This window comes from Nothoprocta perdicaria, unplaced genomic scaffold (assembly GCF_003342845.1).
Source record: "Nothoprocta perdicaria isolate Ctin4 unplaced genomic scaffold, notPer1 scaffold_100, whole genome shotgun sequence".
Classification (NCBI taxonomy): Eukaryota; Metazoa; Chordata; class Aves; order Tinamiformes; family Tinamidae; genus Nothoprocta; species Nothoprocta perdicaria.
Window position 1 is genome coordinate 971,711 of NW_020454095.1, and position 17,912 is coordinate 989,622.

Here is a 17,912-nt window from a genome sequence, read left to right on the forward strand (position 1 = left end):
ACATAAAATAAGAGCATGCCTCTGAGTTATCTGGGGAAACGTTAAGGAATGTTAATGGCAGTTCAACAGATATCAAGTTCCTTTGGGTCGTTATGGAGTGAAAGAAGTGTTTTGCTCATCTGTCTCATGCTTTTAGAGATGCTATTTTTCAAATGGGCTGTAAAACTGAGCTCTTCATTATTTGTGATTTGTCATAGCTATCTTAACTCTGTCAACAGAAGTAAGAATTGATTCAAGTAACACCTCTGTGATTTGAACAGCTGCTTTCCACCTACCTGCATTTCCTGTTTGGAGACATTTTTATGTATTTTTATTTCTTGGGCTTAGTGTTGGATGCAATAATGTTGATGGTGTTATGCAAGCTGCAATAAGACCATTATACCATGAATTAYGAGTACTTCATTGACATCAAAGTGCTTTTCAGAATAATAGTTTTCTCTCTTCTTCCCTCTCCCAACAAATAGTCTATAAGCACAAAGATGTACTTTTAATTTTTTTTTGTTTTTATTATTTTGAAATAACTGAAATTAATGACTCCAAAAACAATTTTATGTATGATGTACTTTTGTTTTTAAGCATTGCCCTGTCTGTTAAATTGAGGTTTATTTCTCATTTCTCTCTCTCTTTTTTTTTTTTAATATACATTCCAATAGAGGCTTAGTCTTGTAAGTTCAAAAATTCAATGCATTTTTAAAGCATAYACTAATGGAATGGTGGCATGAGGACTCCAAAATCACCAGAAGTTGATTAAGGCTTTATATTAACTTGGGAGTTGCCCRGGTGTTGAAAGCGTAAGAAGAATCAAGTATTTGTTTGTATGACCTAACAGAAGCTGTTGTACTATGAGGTACAGGCTTCTGTGTTCTGARGTACAGGCTTCTATGTTAGGTGTTATTGAACTTTTGTCGCTTAAAACTGTTGCTTAAAACTTTGAATATAGTTTGCACTTGTCTTTGGAAACAATTTCTGATGTATTGTCAGYACCTTTGAATGTAAGAGTTCAAGCACAATGAACTTTCTAAGGCCATACAGAAAGAAATGGAGAAGATAATCGTGCATGGAGAAGCATGGAGAAGATAATCCCACTAAAAACATATCAGAACAGAGTGTTAATGAGGAAAGACTCTGAAATATGAAAAGCTAGTGTAGGACTAATATTCATTTAGATTTTTCTCTTATAAATCATTTTGCATTAACTTTGTTTCCTAAAATCTCATTTTTTGCTGATATACAAAGAAGAATCCCTTTGCATTTGCCTTGTGTTTGTTTGATTGCCAATTGAACCAGTCTATTGTGGTAGCAGTCCCAACAAGGTAATGTAACTATGCTTAGGTTTGAGGCTTTGGCTGCAGTTTGTTTTTGTGAGTGACTTTATGAAGTTGTCTTTTCTCCAGGGAATTCTTAATTTGAAGATAAAATATTGCTTATCTTCCATTTTCATTAACTTCAGAGCTGCCACCTGCTTTCTATTGAATTAGTAATGTAATTGCGGATAATGTCTTAAAAAAGGGAAGGGAAGGAGGATGGCTTACAGCATTATCATGCTGTTCCAGTTACAAGGGGAATAGAAGGTGTGCACTGGGAAATAACAAAATGTTAGTRCTCAGGCAATGTGTGAGCACGCTGCGTTGAAGCTGTCTCTCTCCCCCTCTCTCTATACTGTCAAGTACATGTCTGAGCAGTGSAGATGAGGGAATGGTTGAAGTGAATAACTGCTACTTCCCAATTTGATGCTTTTCCCTATGGATAGGGCTTTAGGGGGGTATTTCTGAGATTCTCTGGCAAGTTTTAACACATTAACGCATATAAGAAGCTTTTCTTTCAGTGGAGAGGCATGTATAGGATCTGCGGCCACTTCTTGGCTGATTGTTTTCAGGCATYTTCAGTTACTCTTCCCACTTTTATATTTCTTTAATGAAAAGTAGAGATGGGTGTGATTGGGTGTGAATGAAGTTAGTGAGCCATAAATGTGTAAGAACAGTGTCAATCATATATTGTCCTTATTCTTAGGAAAACTATGTCTGAAAACCTCTTTCAAGCAGAGCTCTTAAATGGCAGGTTCTTAAAAATGATTCCTTTGCAGTGTTGGAGGTTTTTTTCTTTTCTTTCCTTTTTTTTTTTTTTTTTTTTTTTTTTTGTCTACTTTCTGCTGAGGGAGGGAGGGCAGTGCTTTAAGAGGTTCGAGTCAATATTCAACAGAACAAGCAAACTCTGCTGTCTCACTTCTGCTCCTGCCGTTGTCAGGTAAGCAGCATGCCAGCTAGCTACAAGAAGTTCACACATCGCATGCTGAGCATCAGTTCCTTGTTCCTGCTTCCGCACTGGCTGCACCTAGTTACAGACTCCTCAAAGAAAAACAGAAATATAGGGTGCAGCTCAACTCCTCTCTGCAGTGTCAAGCCAAAAAAACCCTTCGTTGACAAATAGATTGGATTTGCATTGACTCACTTATCCATGCTGGAAATCTGTCCGCTTGGCAGCAAGTATAGGGGAAATGCTGCAAAGATTCCACAAGTCCCTCAGTGGGAGACAGACTGCACCACAGGACATATTTCATTCTGATCAATATGATTTAGTTTGTGGAAAAAAAAGGTGTRTCAGTGTTACACTGTTAAAGCCACTATAAATATTTTTATCAAAATACTTTGCAGAAAATTACATTTTAAAATTAGTGATTTAATTACTGTAAATTACATTGGAAACAGTCTTCCCCTTGAGGCCAGGAATGTTATTTCCCCATGTTGTGCATATTTAAACTGATAACAATCTGTAGGCTGCTGTTTGTTGCTCAGGTAAAGCTGAAGCAAACTTCCAATATGCAAAAACAATCTCTGATATCCTTATGACACATTACTTAATTATAAAAATGGAAAGATGACCCTTGGAAAAGGAGTACCTCTGCACGCTGAGTACTCTTTGCACTTGTCTGCCATTCTCTGTATGTTTTTTTATTTTTGCCGTATAAGTAATAATAAGGCTTGATGTTCCTCATTGCTCAAACAGCTTGATTCCCTTCATACCAGGAGGAAATAATTTTGTTACACAGCACTTGTTTTTGAAGGCATTAAAAACTGTGTTGTTTAGAACTGCTTGCTGGACAGGGTAATAATCTCCTGCTTGAAGTTTAAATTAACCCCAGTCATTTGAAACATCCCTCTGGGCCCCAACAGTCTCTCCAACCCAAAGGGAATTTGTGCAGTTCTAGGCATTGAGAGCTGTCATCTCTAGTGTATGTTCTTTTTTTGAAAGATAAGCTTGTGTGTAACCACATGGTGCTGTTATACTGTGCAGTGTTAAATATACAAAATCAATTATGATGGGTATTTGCTATGCAACCTAGCTGCTCCGATGGGCTCCMTTTGCTACTGCATCTGAAGGCTTTCTGGGAATGAAAGCTATAAGTGAATTCATGTTTCAGCCTTTTCCTCAAGTTTGGCTCTTCATTGGCTTTTCATCTCAACTGGATAACAAGTTGACCATAAAGCAGCAGTGTGCACTCATGGCCAAAAAGGATGCTCCACATCTGGAGCACTGTGTCCAGTTCTGGGCTCCCGAGTACGAGAGGGATGTGGAGCTGCTGGAGAGAGTCCAGCGCAGGGCTAYGAGGATGATCAGGGGCCTGGACCATCTGCCCTATGAGCAAAGGCTGAGGGAGCTGGGCCTGTTCAGCCTGGAGAAAAGAATACTTACCTGGCAGGGGAGACACCATGATCAGGCAGGTGGTTTTCCCAGAGTGAGGCTCATCCCTTGCACTCTGGGTGTGCTGACCCCTGCGATTTCTCCAAATGAGGGAAACTCGACTGCATAGTATTTGCTCTTCTCATTGGTGGCCAGYGACAGGACAAGAGGAAATGGGTGTAAGTTGAAACCCAGGCAGTTTCATCTCCAGGTGAGGAGGAACTTCTTTACTGTGAGGGTGACAGAGCCCTGGCACAGGCTGCCCAGGGAGGCTGTGGAGTCTCCTTCTCTGGAGATCTTCAAAACTTGCTTAGATGCAGCCCTGTGCCCTGTGCTCTGGKTGGCCCTGCGTGTGCAGGGGGGTTGGACTAGATGACCTCTGAGGTCCCTTCCAACCTTAACAATTCTATGATTATWTGCAGTATGTATCTTACACCTTCCAACCTTAAGCATTCTATGATTCATTCTGTGATTCTATGAACATGATGTACATTGCAGGAACTTAAGGAAAATTTTATTGACAGTGAGGGTGACAGAGCCCTGGAACAGCCTGCCYGGAGTGGTGGTGGAGTCTCCTTCTCCGGAGATCTTTAAAACCCACCTGGCCACAATCCTGTGTAACATGTTCTAGGTGACCCTGCATGTGCAGTGGGGTTGGACTAGRTGATCTCTAAAGCTCCCTTCTAACCTTAACAATTCWATGATTATATATAGGATGTATCTTACACCTTTAATTGATATTTACTTCTAATATGGACATCATTTTGACCTGTTTATTGTGGAGCTTAATATACCTTTTTAATTATTCATGTCAGCTTGTGGGAGGAAAATAAACTTAATCCTACCCCCTCCTCTCACTAAGCAAGCAATCAAGGGTGTCTGATTTATCTGTGAGCTACAGTTCTAGCATCTGCAGTTTAAAAGCTTATTATTATCTTTTTTTTTTCTTTTTTTTTTGTAAAATCATTATTGGTCCTAGCTGTGCAAGTCTAGGGTACTAAAAATGATAAAATATTACCAGAAAACAACAATACTACTCAATGTTTACAGTAATTAGCAGGAGCTCTACAGATATGCATGACTAATCATTTGTCACCTGGAGGAAGGTAACAGTTCTACTAGTACTTGGTTATATTTGCATGACTTAAGGAAACTCCACCTTCTGTTGTATGATCTAGATATTTGTCCTATAGACTGCACCATAGAAATTGTGCAATAATTAATAGTAAACTGAATTTTGAAGCCAGGACTTGGTTTGTGAATGGTCTTGGAAATATGATAGCAGCTTCCAAAAAAAAAAAAGGGAATAATGTTTTCTTGCATCTTTATTTTTTGTTTGAAGTTGGTTACTTCAAAAAGCATCAATTTGGAGAGCTGAATTATTGAATAAATAGCTACTCATGGAAATGAAGCATTACTTGCCATCTTGGAGTAAGGCTTATTGTGCGAACATTTCCTTGGCATTATTTAAATTCAGAAACACAAWTATATTTTTTGTTAAGAGTCTTGGCATTTGTAAATATATGCAGAAGCAGTTCATAATCTGGAGTTTTTAGTCTGTTTCTCTTGGCAAGAATTAATTTACAGTATTGCTGTGATATCTTAAAATACTACCTCACAGAATCATCTCTTATCCACTGAAAACTTTGAGATTTGAGAGTAATGTCACTCATCCATACTGTCTTCAATCTAATCCAAACAGATTAAGTTCATAAAAACGTAAAAAAAAAATTATATATTTTCTCAAAATACCCATGCACAGGCATTACCCAAGCATTTTACTCTCTGAAAAGAGATCCTAGAAAATTGCTAGCAAATTCCACAAAAGCACTTTGAGGAATATATTTTGGATGGGAAAGTTACTGAATTTCAGAACCTGAAGGTAGGAAGGAAGTGACTATCTTGACTGCCATAGTCTCTGAAAATATCAAATGAAATTTACTATCCTGAATTTGTTGCCTCTTTTTTCTTTTAAAATTAATCCTGCTTGTGGCAAGAGTTTTAGATGCTGGTCTTACACTGGCTGTATGCAACTGAATTGTTGTGTTCTGAATTTCAAGTGCAAAGGGGGTCACTCACCTTCTTTCGCTGGCACTAATACAGGGATAGATTTATCAATGTAAGCATAAAGCTGCTGCTTTAAATCATTAGCTGATATAAATATTTGAAATTTAATGCTAAAACCAGAATTTTGCATTGCTAGTTGCTTTGAAACCTTATATTATTTAAAAGCAAGATATTTTAAAGAGATATTCGCATCTTTTTACTGGCCTTGATTCATGCACACATGTTAGATGATATGTTTTATTTGTGTRGCCTGTGGTTATATACGAACTTTATATTAGATCCCCACGCTAAATAAATTGGTAGCCTAACCTCTAACTATGACTCGTGAAACAACCTATTAATGGAAGTAAAAATTGCTTGAAAACAAAAGTGCTTCATACTGTTTTATTTTGTTTTGTTTTATTTTGCCAAATTAATAGTAAGCATTTAGGCTGCCCTGATAGCTTTGCATTCCTTTTGGCTTAGGGGAAAGTTACAGATAAATATTTTAAAACTTACTTGTCCTTCATCTTTCAGAATTCTTTCCCTCTGCAACACTTTGTGATGGTGGCCTACACAAATTAACAACAATGACAAAAACTACAGAAAATATTTTTCTTTACTGGAGATTAACTAAAGCTATTGTATTCTAATGTTACCACCTTCTGCTTTGGCCTTGTATCATGATATATGACAGAGCTCAAATGATTGCCCTCTCTTAAACATAATCTTGCCGAGTTTAAGTCACTGATGTTGGAAGTGACTCCTCTTGTAGAAGAGGGAGTGGAGCAAGTCGCTTTTGCCAGTAGAAAGAATGAAATTTTGTTCATTTTTTGAGCACTTGGATGTTGTATGTAATCTTCATTTGTTGAAGTGAAATGATAGGAAATAAACTTCATAAAGTATGTATACAACAGGACTCTGACCAAACTGTTTTGCAGATGAATGCCTGCTACTCAGTGGAGTGTAAGCTTAATCACAACATTTATTTCTATGCCTTCAAATAATTACCCCTCCACACTCCTTCACAAGTCTTCTGAATAAACACTTTAAGTGGCTTCACTAAATGGTACAATATTTCAGGCAAGCTCTGGAAAATAATTTCTCCTCCTTCTCACTCCAGAAAAGAAGGCTAGTTTTTCCATTTACTCGTGGAAGTTTTCACGAACAAAGAAATAGCATTCTTGGATTTTTTTTTATCTTCTGCAAGCATCTTGCTGATATGTAACCTCTATGATCCTATATCCTCCCTTTGTTAATGCTTGCTGTGCCTTAAAATTCTGTCCTAATTGGGTGCTTTCCTTCTACTGACATTTCTCTCTGTAAAACTGCCACAGGTATGTCATGAGGGGAATATAAATGCATTGATTGACAGCCTGTTATTTGACAAATGGCCGTTTTGGAATATATGTCTCCAGTACTACATTATTGTACTCAGATCATTAGATGAAAGTCTGGAGCATGAGCTTATCTACACATCCTAAAGCTACAGAACTTTTATGATGCTCCCACTGGAGACAGATGAAGTAGTTAAAACTTCAGTAATCACCCACTGCTAGCCTGCAATGCATTTTATATCCATGTATCTAATACCTTTAGTATTTATTTGCATGAAGATTTATTTAGATGTTTGCTTGTATCTTGTTAGAGACTTCCTGACAGTTATAARCTGACATATATTTTAAAAATACAATATTGATGATGTGACAGTTTATATCTTTGAAYGTTCAAACTTTTTTTTCCTATAGAAATATAAATAAATATATATATGGAAATGTAATACAAATCCTACAGAAATGTGAAGTGGACACACAGGTTATGTGTTAGACTGTAGGTATATATTTTTGTTCCAACTCTATTAGCATTTCTTTGTTCCTTAACATCAGTTGAGCCAGTCACTTCATTTAAYATTAGACTCAGCAGGCTTAAACTCGTAAGTTGGGATGGAGATAAGTCAAAGTATGGACTCTGTGCTTCTCTATGACCTGTTCTGCAGAGGTGTTTGAAGTCAGTGAAGTTAAGCTAGGGCTGAGCTTAGCTTTGTCTCTTCCAGCCTGTATTTGCTATTTTGACATGAAAATATATGATAGTGTGAATTGTGTGACTGTTATTGGCTGGTTGTTCTTTGAGTTTATAAACTTCTACAGCAGACAGCTCAGACTATGATTCTTTTTGCATCTTGATGTTTTTGCATCTTTTGTAATTAGTTAATACACAAAAACAGGATCAAAAATAACCTGTTTTTAGAAGAAATCACTTTTGTATGCACCTGCAAATGTTTTTTATTCTGCCTGTTTTCATTTTTTACCTCTCATCTCGTCTATACATGTTCTTCAGCTTCTGGAACCAAAGTGCCATGTCAAGCACTTCTGGTTCCCTGTGGCACAAGCTGTTTATACTATGAATGTGTGAAAGATTGAAATTTAATGGTTTCTAGTTTTTAACAAAAGAGAAGATTTTCTGCAATATGTGCTTTTCAATTCTTGGTAACCATGCAAGAATTACTCCAAAAACCCCTTGAGTGCTTATTATAAAGGCTGTGTGTATTCTACAAAGATATACACACATAAAGTCTCTTTACACTTGCCTAGAAAATAACCCCTTTTCATTCCATCCCCAAGAGTTGTTCAAGTTCTCTCTGCCGAGAGCTCTTGCAAGCAGCATTCACCATTTTGGAATGAAGAGGTTTCTAAGCTACTCTAAGCTGGGCCAAAATAGAAAGATGCAATGTAAACAGAGATATAAAGCACATTATGTTCAGAGAAGGAGAATTTCCAACTTTTATGGAGCAAAAAGCACAGATGAAGCCTTGCAGTTAGGATGTTGCCTTTGGTGCAAATGTTGGTTATTTCAGGATATAATTTGTGATTACAGACAACAGTCTATGCCAAAGCAAGCCATGCAATGGAAGACAGAGGAAAGATTACAGATGGGAAAGTGTTATACTTTTGAAGCTGGGCTTGAGCCAGCTCATGGCTCATTTCTCCACTTTCAACTTTCACTGTAGTGTGAAAGCTAACCATTTAGCATTCTATATTACAGCTAGATCTGTTTCCCTGGATCCTAGGATGGAAAGCTTGGAAGTATTGCTTTTGTTCCATTCTTTCCTGTTTTGCTAAAAAAKCAACAAGCAAACCCTTCCAACCTCATTTCCTACCCCACTTTTCATAAAGGAAGACTGCTTTGTATGAAACTTCTTAAGAAAACTTCCTTCTATGCAGTTTATGTGTGCAAGACCATTGTGACTACTTTCAAAATAGCAGGGAACCATTTACTATTTACTCTCCTAGGCCTGACTATGTGAGGTACAGGGGCTCACAGTTTTTGTGCAAGTGTATCTGCTGCGTACTGGCTTGTTTAAAAGTAGCTGCCAGCTCAACTAATCTGCCCTTCATAATTTGAGGCAGGTTCCTTAGCATCGTTTTAACAGAGCTCTTTGTCAGTCTTATATAATCTTTAGCATTGTTTTACTTGAGGAATCCATGCAGACCAGGATCAAACAGAAAGCTTTCCTCCCTAAGTGGAGTAACAGCAAATAAACAGGAAGCCTTGCTTCTATTTGATGAAAAATGACTTAATCAAGCTTCTATATATTTTTTTTCTATGAATACAGCATCATAAGATTAATAAATTGAAGCCTTATATTACAAATCCATTTCAGAATAGGAAGTTCCTGCAAGGACAAAAAAAGAAAAAAAAAACCCTCTGTGCATTATTACAATGCAGAACAGATGACTGATTCTCATTGTTTATAACATAGGCTAGGATTGGCCTGCATATTTACCACTGAAAGAAATAAATGATACTGCAGCCATTTAACCTTYATATTCAGTTCTTCTCAGGAGAAGGGGTGAGGGGAATGAAAGTGGAGAAGATTCACAAATACGCACAACCAAATCTCTGTGTAAATACTTATCAGTATATGACAAAAATAAATAAATAAATAAAWACAGTGGAGGAGTGTATTGGCTCAGTTGGAATGCTGTATTTGAAACTTCTCATCATTTGTCATCAGTCTTCCTTTTCTTCTGTGCTAAAGTGATTCGGAGAGAAGCCCAATGAAAATGCAGGCAGGATATTGGCAGCATGGCAGGTTAATAGTGGCTGCCTTTATTTCTGGAGCATGCCACGGCATTCAGAAATATTTCTGCAGTGCTTAATCTGTAAACTTGTTGCATATCTGGAGCTAAATGGAATGAGAAAGGGAATAAAATAGTTTAAGGCTTCTGCTAGTYCACAGCATGATCTCGTTGGAGGTCACAGTAGTTTACAGTGCAGAAGGATTAGAGATGACTTTTATGAGCAGAGGACTCTCTTTTATGCCATGTGCTCACACAGATTTTTCTGTTGCGATATGAGAGAGAGCAGCTTGAGTGATCAGAAGTGATGGAGAAGCAGTACTGGAAGCTGCAGGTATTCCACCTGTGCCTGGATTTCCCCAGTGTCTGCACACCAAAAATTTCCTTGAGGGCCTTGCCCTGCTCTCTTCTCTTCATTGCCCCAGGGCAGGTTCCTCAGCCCTAGTACCTGATTCCTGCCAGGCTTCCACCTTCCAAAATCTGTATGTTTTTTCCTAAACCACATTTTGTCCTACATGCTCCAGGTGAAATGAAAATCCTGGTTGTGGCTGAATACCTGAGCCAACTCCTACAACATGTATAGCAGTGCCAGTGAAGTAGAAAGTYATTTTGGAGAAGGTCATAGTCATAGCCTGTCTAAAGGGATATTCATTCTATACCTGTTTACTTCTTCATACAGATTGCTTCCATAGGGGAATTTCTTTGCCGTTCCAGAGAGCAATACTGCAGTACATGGAGATCAGAAAACATCCAGCCATTTAAGCAGTAAGTGACAATGTCAAGTGATACTTGAGCTGCTTGTCTGCTGCTTGTCCCCAATAACTTGGCTGCATGTCCCCTCTCAGCTGGCATAACCCAGTGTTTGGAGTAAATCTGGGCAGGTTTGAATTATTGCCAGTATTTATTTATTGGGGTAAAAAAAGAAAGAGTGATTCTCCAGTCTAGTACTGCTGTGGTCTAGGGCTTCAGCTACATTTATATTTTAGTTCTTAGGCTAAAGCTAACTGCAGATTTCAGTTCTCATGTTACTTTCTTATGCTACTTTCACAGATACTTTTCATCACAACACATTGATTCTGTGAAATAATAGTTCTCAGGGAAAAAAAAAATCTTGGAAATTACCTGAGAGTTAATTATATTTATTGGTGGAACTGAGGTAACTGTGTTATCCTGCAAAGTTTGCCTTTGCTTGTATTATTCTGTTTGATAACACAAAACTGACTGCAGTTGTTTCAGTCTGTTACTAATCTAATCTAATCTGCAGCACTGAGAACTGATGCTTTAAATAATTTGATTGGACTGAGATGATTTTGGCCAATAAGTAAGTGTCTGCTCATCTGAACATGATATAAGATGGAAGTGGCAGACTTTTTAATTTTCTCGCGCATATAAATTAAAACAAGAACAAAAAGCCTGCAGTCAAGCTTGTGCATCATAAGCCAAGTTTCTGCCAAGTACTAATTTTATAAAAACTGTTAAATGTTTGTGAATATTGAGGTTTCTGGAGTCAGGGTKCAATGAGGGCTGGTTGCTCCCTGGGCCCATTGAGCTGCCTGCAAGGGAGCAGAGCACTTGGACCAGCTGGGGCAGCCCCAGTGCAGGTACTGGGCAGTCTGGGGAGTCTTGCAGGCCAGGCTATCACCTAGCTTGTTGGAGCCAAGCATGGAAAAGGCACCTGGAAGCTGTTCCTGTTCCTCARTCTGAATTGAGTTCCAATCCAGGGGCATTGTTACCTTCTTGGAGTGCAGCACTGTGTGGTCATACTCCTCTATGGCCCTGGGGATACTCCCATGGTCCTTACACCTGGGAAAGAAACGCTGGTGTTCACTTAACTGAATGGCTGCTAGTGAGCTCTTTCATTAATGTAATTTATATAACTTTACGCCCTGTCACAGATGACATAATGTATCATTGCTTTCATGGGATTTGACTGAGCTGATGGAATTTGTTTTAACATAAAAGGTCTCTGAGGTCAGTGTTTAAATAACTTGTGCTATTGGCCTCAGTTTTTATCAGACTATTGCTCTAAACATTAKTCATCAAGTATATAAAAATGGATATAAATAATCTGTTATTTGAATCCAAGGTTTAAAAACATCCCCTCATTTGCTATATGCTCTTACTTTACTTGCACAGCTGATATAGAGATTATGGTGAGAGTGTCTTCAGAATTTCTTGTACATTCAGACTGACACTTCTTTTTTTTTTCCTTACAGTTACTCAAATTTGTAGATCATACTTGAGTAGCAGAATTTCATAGCTTCTCTAAAGAATTAAGTGAATTCTCTAAAGTGAATTCTCTAAAGAATTAAGTACACATGAAGTTGTGTAATAATGATGCTGTATTTGCTCCTTCATAAATGCAGCTTAGATTATAACTTAATACAGAACTGTGCATGTATTCATCTACAGCCATAGCAGTCTTTCTGATTTGTGGTTGCTACTTGTAAAACAAGAGTCCTTTAGTACTGAGGCTAACTTTGCATTTCATTTGATTCACTTTTCATTTTTTTAATATATAAAAATATGATTYAACCTATACAATTATTTGTTTACATAATTCCTGATGAACAAATATTGCGCAGTGGGTGTGAGTATTCGGGTTTTTTTTGGACTTTTGGATTTTTGCAAGATTRTGAGGTCTAAAGATGATGGAACAAATACACCGATGTTTTTCTGGGCTGCGGAAATGGGCAGAGTGAAACAGCACACGATATGGTAGATCATGAAAAAAGGAGAATAGGAAACAACTGGAGGTATTTAAACATAGACCATCATGTGAAGAGAGCTAAACATAAAACAGAAGATAATAAATCTGAATGAAAAGTCTCTGCTTTTCAAAGAAAGCTTGGAAACTTTTTAATGAGCTGTAGTTGTTGAAGAAAAGATAGCTTTGCTTTAAACACAGCTGTATGAACGAAGAAAAGATTGTGTTGCCACTTAAAGTGTCTTTAGTGTTGCTGGTTTGATGGCCTCTTAGTTATTTTTAAAGCAGCCTTTTGTGTAGTCCTCTTTGAGGTAAAGTTGCTTGAAATCTCTCTTTAATTGATTTGGTTATAAATGACAAATATTTCTCAATTGTGAGGCCATCTAGATCATTTGATTAGTCTGACATTTCAGTCAGGTCTGCTGTGAAGGCTAGAGCGTTGGTGACATCAGGGCTGACAATGGCAAATGGTATTTTATTCTGTTTTTCTTGTCGTTTAATTTGTCAGCCTTTATTCATCTCTTTCTGTATATATCCCATGATAACTCTGACTTTGGGTTTTAATTTAGGGTCGTGTTCTGGCTATATTTAGAAACAAGGCACTTCACATGGCACCTGCACCAGTTAGTGTCCTCAAACAGAATGAAGTGCAAAAAGTTAAAGCTTTGTCAAACCAGATTACTGARTAATAGAATAGGGCAAATCCTCTTAGTATGGAAAATTGTCCTGGCTGAATTCTGTCTGTCCACAGTCACTGTCCTCACTGCTCATAGTGGTAGAGAAGCATCAAAAGTCTATGTAGCTAACTCTTTTGTCAGTATTAATTTAGATGCTAGATCAATTCTTGGCACTGTTGTTTTTTCCATTAGGTAGACATTATTTCAKTTTTTATCCTAGTTTTACAGGATGTTATGCTATAAAATATTCCTTAGCCAAAGAGCAATGAGATGAAATTATGTTCCAGCTGCTTAGTGTTCAAGCATGTTGTCCTCTTTAAGATTCTCTTACTAGTTGTAATATGTCTTTGAAGAAGAAATGCTATCTCAAAAACCTTGTGTGTAAGCTCTTTAATGAAAATGTTGCCTTGGTAAATAGCTTTATTGTTGCTTTCTCTTTAGTTTCAATGCTTCTTGCTATTTTCAATGTCTCTGAGGGAAATATGCATTAAAATGAAACTTTATTTCAAATAACACATCAACATCAACACAGTATTAACAACTCTTTTCTATTTTATTGGAAATTCAGATATAAAAATCTCACAAAATACCTTGAACTTTCTTTTGTAACTTTAGTATTATATTCATGTGTTATTTTGTGATTTCTATAGTAAGTTTCAGTTCAAGGCATAACTGCCTATGTCTTTATGTGGAATAGAAGTGTGTATTGAATTCAAGCTCCTTTGAAGTTTTATGCTGTTGGTCTGAAGTAAATAGAAGTACTTTGTTAAAATGCCACCCCTGCAAGAATTCCAGATTGCTCGATGTATTGTCTGCTTATAAGAGGCTTAGAGGCTAKAAGTGGGGAAGTAACTTATGTGTAATGTTTTATTAGCAAACCATAAACTCTGAGCTTACTGGGAGTAGAAAAACTACACCAATTTCTAGATGAACTATTAGATCTAATGTCATATAGAAATCAAGGAAAATACATTAACTTTGATGGTGACAACAGAGAATGCAGCTGCTGTTTTTGAAATCTCCCCTGCAGAAAATCAGTATCTGCTGATTCGAGTTCCTTTGGAGGTAGTGTAGATATGTAAGGAGAAATAGCCATGTCTGCGTGATGATGCATGATGGAAGGATGCATGAGAGGCCCTCTCTGTGCTCAATTATGACTTAGGAYAAAACAGAGCACAATTGTTAAATAAAATTGTTGATATGAAAGGAATGAAGGCAAATTCAGTTCTGAGTACTAGCTAGCTGCAGAAGTGTAGGTGAGGACAGAACTTATTTTAATGTCACCTGTGGTTTGTCTTTTGTAATGTCCACAGAGTGAACATTACCACCTAGTGGTTGACAATAGTGAATGGGAGAAAAGAAGGTAATTTGCACACCACTATAGGAATGCCAGATATTTGCTTTTAAAAGTATGCATGYCACATGCAGAGGCTTAAATATCTTAAAGCAGAGACGTGTGGTGTTTCTTTTTGGCTTTCTCCATATTTAAATTACATTTTACTCTATAAATATCTTATCATAAGGAAACAATGAACAAGAAAAGAGTAAACTTGCAGTTCTGATCAGAAATTCATTTACCTCAGAGGAGCAATAATAATGTAATTCCTGTTGTTGGTATTTGTACTGCTGCAAAGTAGGCTCTGCACTTAAGATAAAATAGAAAGTGCAAATAATGTTTTGTTCAGTGATAAGAGAGGACATCTCTGTGATGGTTGTTCAAGTTTAACTAGCTTACACTGTCTCTATAAAGACATTGGTTTAAATAAAATATTTATTTTTGGCTTGATACTAAATAAAGTGGAACTACTTATTCAATTACACTTCTGGAGTCATTCCCACCCACCCCCCCAAAAAAAAGAAAAAAAATCTCTAAAGTTTGATTCCTTTTATTCTGAAAAAACAAACAAACAAGCAAACAAGCAAACAAAAAAAAAAACACAAAAAACTCACAATTTGGTTGCTTAGGAATATTTCTTTGCTTACCATTAAGTGTGTGCATGAGTAATCTGATGATTTGGCTCATTCAGCCAGCCAGAATTAGGATGATCTTTGAATCTCTGTGAAAGTAACTATGTATTTATGGTTAAGTTCTCCAAATATTCATCACATCTTGAAAGCTATATTATATCACTTTTTCCATTTAATTTGAAAAACCAAATTAGATATCTAAGTGGGGAGGGAAAGAAGACAGTTTATTTTCTTCTTGGCATTCCTTATCATCTCTCTTCTCTCTAATGCAGAAAAGCTTATAAAGGAAGGAATTTAAAGATTTTTTTTTTCTCTTAGCAACACATTTTGTGTATGAGGAAACTGTTTTTTCTATTAACTTCTTTGAAAAAAAATATCAATCAAGTAGTTCGGGTGAATACTTTCAATTACAGAACAGGCTTTTCTCCAAGTTTAAGCTGTGATATTCCCTGCAGATATTGGTATTAACATAATAATTTTTGCAAGCAATTTATTTTCTGGGATTCTTGGAAAATAATGTGACTCAGTCTGGCCTGAGAAGGCAGCAGTCTGAAGAGCAGGTTGCATGCTCTTTTTTATGCCGTGGGAGAAAAAGATCACTCACTGTAGGCTTTCAGCTTTCACCATGTTTTGCCAGCATGCCCCAAAAGCCTGGTGGCACTGGACATCTAGTAGGTGCAGATAAAGCTGGCAAGGGAAGTGGAAAAGGAAACTGAAATGAGAGCCTCGTGTTATCAAGAGAGATTTTGATCATCTTGAGATGAAAAAAAAAAATCCATACTTACTTCTGTGTCTACATGTGTCTGAACAAAAAGGAATATGGCTAGAGATTGCAATTGATTCATAGTAAGAAAATGAGGCAAAATATTATGATTATTGTAGAAACCAATTCTACTAAAGAATTTATGTATTTCCATGCTTACACTAACAAGAGTAACGTCTGAATGCAAGAATATCTTATCCTCAGCTTTTGTCTTTTATTTGAGGTTTTTAAGGACCACTTTCTACATGTGATTTTTTGCTTGTTTAGTTCAAATATAACTTTCCTCTTGAAAGGATCATAGATCTATAAAAATCTTTGCACAGATGCASTAGGATAAGCCAAAGGAAAAACACCTGGACTTTTGACAAAGAGAACTGAAGCAATTGTAAAATGAAACTCAGAATGACTACAGGTATCTAAGGGAGTTGATAAGTTGGGAAGGAGGAAGCGCCTTAAAGCTTTTAGAAGGTTGCTTTATCAGAAGAGTTCAGTACTGCATCTTGTCTTGTTAGAAATTTAAACATCCCGGAGCTATCTTCAAATGCACTTTGTAGTGAAGACAGCTGCACAAATGGAATCCAACAGTTTTCAAAGAGGCTTCATAACAATTCATCACAAGTTTGGGCTTGTTTTTAGGTGTGTGTTKTATGGAGAGTTCTATCAGACCAGTTTGTAAAATCTGGTTATTTTTCCTGTAGTCCTAACACAGTATTTGTACAAATTCAGAGCTGAAACTAAATTCTCTCTTCACTTGAGCCTCTATTTAAGGACTAAAGACTGGCAACATGCTGCTGCAAGTTAATAGGCTTCAGGAGACTTGGTATATTTTTGAAATCAATCACCTGTGGATATAAATATCACAATCCAATAGCTAGGGGTAGTGCTCTAGCATTTGAAATGTCAACTGCTTATCTTCAAGCTCATTTTGAATATTCTCTTCCAAAATATTTAAGACCGTCCTCACCCTAACACATACCTTTACATACAGAAAAGGTGAAGTAAGCAATAAATTACCATATACTTGCAAAATGCACTTTTGAAGCTCATAAGCTTRATTTCTGACTATAGGATGTAGAAAAGAAGGCACGAGGCTGAGGAAAATGGTTTAAGGAGTAAGTAATTATAATCTAAGACTAAATAAAAATCTGAAAACAATGGCATTCACTCGAGCATTGACAGGATAACTTTAGTTACTCATTTAATATAAACCTTTCTTTAAATATATTTGTCCAAACTTTATTATTTTAACAGTTCTTAGTGACAAGGAATAGCACTGCAAAGTGCTTGCTGTAGCAGCTGAAGAGATAACCAAAAACCTGTGAATAACCATATCACTGAAGAATAAACTTGCTGAAAATATGTGCCAATGAACCATTGAGCAGTTGTCATTTGTTTTTGTTAATACCAGATGTTTTATATAAATTACTACATCAAGAGCAAACAGGTAACAGTGAATGAAGAAAAATATGTTTGGAGGATTTAAGACAAGGGGTTGTGCAGTAGTGCAAGTCTTTGTGTGAGATCAGTAATGTATATTATGTTTTTTCTGGTTATTGGCTGCTTAATTACGCAAGTGCAGTAGAAAATCAGCTTTCTCTAATGGAGTTAAGAGTGGCTAGGAAGAATTTTTTATATAGAAAAACATAGTTAAACTGTTTTGGATACAGACATGTTCTAATTTCGCTGACTATTAAATTTATGGTCTGCTAACTCCTGCTGGAATTGACAAAATTCTGAAAATTAAGCCTCAATAGCGGCTGTACTGACTTTCTGCTGGAGACAAGATGATCATAAAATCATCCTTCTGGTTTCGTCTATGTGAAATGCTGATGGTTGATGATTTCCTTGTCACTAAGAGTCTCAACTGCGCATATTGATAGGGTTATCCCAGCCACCTTGCGTGTGTGCGTGTGAAAATTCTTACAGTCTTAATCCCCTCCCCTCCCCTCCCCTCCTCTCCTCTCCTCTCCTCTCCTCTCCTCTCCTCTCCTCTC

The 17,912-nt window shown here is 36.9% G+C and overlaps 1 non-coding gene across 1 annotated transcript; it reads left to right on the forward strand.

The window, feature by feature from the left end:
• Positions 1 to 3,682: 3,682 nt before the first annotated feature.
• LOC112948440 lies at positions 3,683 to 3,835 on the forward strand. The gene has a single exon (XR_003249622.1). It is a non-coding gene; the product is annotated as a U1 spliceosomal RNA (small nuclear RNA).
• The last annotated feature ends 14,077 nt before the right edge of the window (positions 3,836 to 17,912 follow it).